The sequence below is a fragment of the Cicer arietinum genome, chromosome 4 (genome assembly GCF_000331145.2).
Source record: "Cicer arietinum cultivar CDC Frontier isolate Library 1 chromosome 4, Cicar.CDCFrontier_v2.0, whole genome shotgun sequence".
Taxonomy (NCBI): Eukaryota; Viridiplantae; Streptophyta; class Magnoliopsida; order Fabales; family Fabaceae; genus Cicer; species Cicer arietinum.
Genome location: NC_021163.2, coordinates 46,571,279 through 46,577,336, shown reverse-complemented (window position 1 = coordinate 46,577,336; position 6,058 = coordinate 46,571,279).

Below are 6,058 nucleotides of genomic sequence, written 5' to 3'. Positions count from 1 at the left end.
ACCTGGAAATATATGGAATCTAAAGAAGTTCATTACAACCAATTAAAAGAAACAATATTTAATAAAAAAAAAAAAGAGGAACACATATCAAAATGCATTTGAAACATATACGGGTTCATAACAACTTCTCTCTATTCCAACTTTAAAGCTTCAACAACTAGCTCCAATGACTCCCTAAAGGTGAAGGTTAGTGATGAAAATCATGGAATATGGTGAGAGATAGTATGTTGCGGCTACGGAGGATTATATACTATGAAAAATAGGTTAAAAAATGTCTCACCATTATGATTCCTTAAATGCCAAATTCCGTAGAGGAGAGTACAAGCAATTTCAACTCTATCTCGCGCCTGAAGTAATAAAGTGTTATAACTAGTCTACAAAGTTGATTTCCTAATGATACCTTTGAAGTTTAGGTTTACGAGTAATTCAAACCATATTTGTTATGCCCATTTGTAGTCTATGCAAATATGATTTAAATGTAGATCTGTGTGATATTTCAATTTTAATGTGTGATATAATCTACTTAGGAGGACATGCAACCAAAACTATTTTGTCATCAAAAAATTTTAAAATTTGTATAAGTTTTGTTTTTATTTATCTTTATTTATTATATTTTCTCATTTAATATTATAAATCCATACAATATTTTGAAATATTAAAAATTCTTGCGTTATAAATCCATTATAAAGAATCTTGATTGTAAATAATCTTTTAAAAATTTATAAAAAGTCTTTTAAAATCTATACATTCCTAAAAAGTCTTTTAGAGTCTTCAATACTTTTTTCTTCAAAATAGTCTTTTAAAATCTCAATCCAATCCACACTCTAAATCAATTACTAAAATTTCTTTAGTGACTAAGGCTCCATTTGGATAAACGGATATGTGAAGGCTTATAGCATATGAACTTATAGTATTAGAGATTATGTTGTAAACCGTTATACTGAATAAGCTATTTTCGTTTAAAAATATATACTAAAATGTACTTACAAAAATCGAAGTGTTTGAATATATCATTACATAACCAATTTATAAAATACTAATATATATTTTTAAAGTTAAAAATTACCAATATTCATGACGCAGAATTATTATCTAAAAATAATAATTCAAAATTCAAACCAATGTTATAAACATGGTCATATATCACTTAGATACAAATGATAAATAAATAATTCAAACATCACCCACCATTGACAAGTATAATAGTATAAATATAGATATTATTAAAATTTATACAAATAAGAAATCATCAAATGTATATAAAAGAAAGTTGGAAAAGATAAAGGGACTTAGAGTTTTGCTTCAACAATAACATATGAATAATATATAAATAAAACAAATATTTGGTAGAAACACTATCACGCATGATTTAAAAGATGCTCACCGAGTAATGAAACTCATAAACTCCGTGTAAACTATCTTATGAAAGCTTATAAAATTGTGATAAGCTGTTTTTATAAATTTACCCAAACACTTTTTCAAAGATTTATGTCAAAAGAAAAAAAAAATTGTTGTAACTAGACAAAAGAAAAATTATAGGCATGTGTCAGAATATATAATTTTTCTTCTGACACATGCCTATAATTTTTCTTTTGTCTAGTTGATTCATTGCCTACATCACCAATTCCAATGATCTTTCCTCTGTTGTTATCACCATATTTGACAAAGCCTCCTTCCTTTAATGTTAAGGTCAGGAATTTGGATTTGTCACCAGTCATGTGCTTTGAGCATCCGCTATCTAGATACCATGAGTGTTTCGTGGATGTCAAGCACACCTGCAATACAAAATCAGAATTTTGTTTTAGGTCCCCAATTTAAATTGGGTCCTGGTTGGTTAGTGTCAAACACAGATTTCTTTGCTATCCAAACTTGCTTCCATCCTTGATTGGCTAATTTTTTAAATTTGCAATTTGACACAAAATGTCCCTTTCTGCAACAGAAATGACATTTGCCATCAAAGGATGAATGTTTATTTGGTTTAGTAAAGATGTCATACATACTCTTAGCAATAGCAGATTTTTGACCATGTTTGACATTTCTGGTTTGCATATAACCAATACCATATTTGTTTTTATTTCTTTTAACATGCATATTTGGTGTATATCCTAAACCAGATTTTTCATGAACATGTCTTTGATTGCTAAGTATGACATTCAGTTTATCTTTACTATTTGCAAACTTTAATAAATCAGATTTTAATGATGCAACAGTATTTTCAAGTTCAATGCGCTTTGCAGATTTTTCATGTGAATCCTTTTTCAGTTGTTCACATAAATTTTCAATTTCTTTATGTTCAATATTCATTTGTTCAAGCATTTTCTTTGTGCTTAACAACTGTTTTATGGAATTCACATAATCATCATGCAGCTCATTGAAAGCTTCTTGTAGCTCATCATATGTTGGATTAGATTGTGAACTAACCTCATTTTCTGATTCTGAATCTGTATCTGCCATGAGACACAAGTTGACTTCTTCTTCATCAGAAGATGCAGAGGATTCATCGTTATCATTCCATGCAATATAAGCTTTTCTGGTTTTGGTGACTGGTTCCTTGCCTTTTGATTTTGTAGCTCTATTCTTGTTTTGCAATTTGTAGCATTCTGACTTTATGTGACCAGTTTTACCACATTCATAGCATGTAATGGTCTTGTTGTCAGTAGTCTTGGAGCTAGATGGTTTTCTGAATTTGTTGTCTTTCTTCTTCAGAAACTTCTTAAATTTCTTGACAAGCAACCCGATTTCCGGCTCTTCAGATTCACTACTGGATTGATCTGAGCAGCTATCTGATTCAGTTTTCAATTGCTGGGCTTGAACATTCAGGGATAGTCCTTTCTTTTTGCGGCTTTCCATTTCTGATTCGTCCAATCGATGTAGTTCCATTTCATGTTCCCTTAGTTTTCCAAACAATGTTGCAGTTGTCATCTTTGCTAGATCTTTAGATTCTGCTATGGCTGTTATTTTTTGCTGCCACTCTCTGGTTAGACACCTCATAATTTTTTCAATTTGCTGTTCGTTGTCCACTTGCTTTCCCAATGCGTGAAGATTATTCACAATGTGTGTGAATCTGGTTTGCAGATCGCTGATGGATTCGTCCTTTTTCATGCTGAATAATTCGTATTCGTGCATAAGTGTGTTTACGCGAGCTCTTTTCACATATGTGGTTCCTTCATGTGTTTCTTGAAGAATGTCCCACATTTCTTTTGCTGACTTGCAGTTTGATACTCTAAAGAATTCTTCTGCACAAAGAGCAGATGTTATAATGTTCTTAGCCTTAGCATTATAACCTACCTTCTTTTTGTCATCGTCAGACCAGTCGGCTCTAGGCTTGAGAATCATTGAGTCATTTGTTCCTGCAATCTTGGGAATATATGGACCGTTTTCAACAGCGTCAAGGATGTCTATGCCACTGGCTTCCAGGAAGATCAGCATCCTGTGCTTCCAGTACATATAAGCTGTTCCGTTGAATGCTGGAGGTCTTGCTAATGATGTGCCTTCTTCCAGAAAATCGTTTGAGGCCATAGTCCTTTTATGAGTGTTACCTCTCGAAAAGTCAGGCTCTAAGGCCAATTGTTGGTTGGTACGACCTCGAAATAATCGGAATGTATCAGTTCTTTAAGAAATTAAATCAATTTCATACACACAGCGGAATTTAAATTGTGGCATACAAGATTAGCAAGTTCAAGTAGATTGATATGAGATTAACCAAGATGCATACAAGTCAAATTATCAGATTAAACAATATTACTTATCACAGAATATGTTTAACATGCATCTAATATTAATCACATATACAGATATAGCAAGATAGAAAATTAAAGGAGTTAAGGGTTAGAGAAGATTGCACCAAGAATTTATACTGGTTCAGTTGTCAACTTGACAACCTACATCCAGTCCTGAAAATCCAAACGGATTTCAGATTTTCTTCTCCAATAGAAAGAATCAATTACAGATTGTCCAGTTTCATCCCCGAAACCTATCTATCTTAATGATCTCTTTCCTATTGATCACCCTCTGATCCTTGTAGATACTCAGCAATCTAACACAGAATCAAAGTACGACTCTTTCTTGTTGAGCACTCTCACCCAAGAAAGTAGCCACCAGTTTCAAGCTGGCTTTTCTCGATCGCTTTCGTTTTTGTTTCAAAAGTATTATTACAAACAGAATAAAGGAAGAACAAAAAGAAGTCTTCAATCTTGGTCAATGTGACTTCTCACGATTCTGGATATTCAAAGATTGTTCATGAGAACCCTTGTCTTTCAAGATCACTTTTCCAGCTCTCTTATTGATTGTTGATAATCTCTTTGGCTATGATCTGAAAAAGCAATATCAGTGTATTAACCAAGTGTTATTGAGAGTTCTTTTGTATATCAAGAATATTCAAAGTGTTTATCAGATTGTTATTGAAAGAATGATTGAAGACAGTTTATATAGTTTCTGAAAAACATATTAATCAATCGATTTACCAATCGATTTCGTAAAGTGATAAACCAGTCTAATCGATTTGCCAATCGATTATCGTGTGTCTTGTTTTTCTTGAATCTTGAAACTATATAAGCCAATCGATTTACCAATCGATTCTTTAAACAACATTTTTCAGTAATTATGTTAAGACTGATATGAATCGATTTCGTAATCGATTGCAGATGTTATGTTCAAACTGAAACACATATCAATCGATTCCATAATCGATTTATCAAATCTTCATAATCGATTAACAAATACTTAAAATCGATTTGGTCACACGCTCAGAGTTCACTGGGTTTTCAAAAGGTTTTGTCAATCGATTTGCCAATCGATTGAGTTTAAGTCAGTGACTCAGCTATTTTGATACTAATCGACGTGCCAATCGATTTGTATGTATTTGTCTGAAAAGATCTTACCTGGTGTTTAGTTCAATCGATTTCCCAATCGATTGCAACCAAACTTAACTTGATTGAAATTTTACACAATAGATTGTCCAATTGATTGTGTTTGTCATAGGGAAAGTTATTTTACAAATGATATTTAAGCAATCGATTTGCCATTCGATTACCCTCAAAACTGGGGTATCACTGTGACTTGGACAATCGATTTCCCAATCGATTTATTTCAATCAGGTTTACTTTGTGAAATGTATAATCGATTTGTCAATCGATTAGCCTGTAAAACAGGGTGCTACTGACTTGTGCATTTTTCATTTCTAATTTAGTCAGTCGATTGCCCAATCGATTATACCAACACAAACAGTTGTGTTTCCTTACACCCTTGTTATGAAATCGATTTCCCAATCGATTTACTTCAGTCAAAAATCAACTTTTGTTGATTTCTTGTGTTCCAAGCAATATGTTCCAAGTGTGTAGGATTGGTTTGTTGTTCCTGAAATCTTGCTCAATTCAAATATTAGATTTATCATGTGGTGTATGAACATTGTATGTTTGTTAATTATGTCAAAATTAGGATTCAAAGGACTAAAGTCCAACAATCTCCCCCTTTTTGGCATAATTGACAATTCATACAATTTTAACTTGAGCATTTCAAAACAACAAGCATAAGTGTATTATTAACTACAATATTAAGTATCAGAGCAAAAAAAATATCAGATTGTAAAAACAATGCAACTATCAAGTTATAATTTTTCTCCCCCTTTATCAGTTAAGTCAAAAAGGCAGAAAACAATTCCTCCCCCTATGTTAAAGAACATAAGCATTGGGTTTGAAATCATATAACATAGTGCATCAGAACAATGAAGTTCATGTGTATCAAGTCAAAATCAATCATAGCAGTTAATGAGCAACTTAGATGATTAAGCCAAATGATATAAAATTTAAAAAAATTCATCATACATCACAGGATTATAACAGGTCAGAGCAAAACAATATAAAACCTAAGGGTCCTAATCACCTAGTCTAGGCTGGTCCTCACTATCATCTATGGGAGAGGTTGAGACTGCTGTATTAACCTCAGCAGGTGTCTCCTCACCGTGAGTCTCAGGGTTATCTAGGGGATCCGGGTTAGGTTCTTCTGCTGCTTGACGACCAATATCCGCGATGTCTTCAAATGACAGTTTGATGCCTAGGTG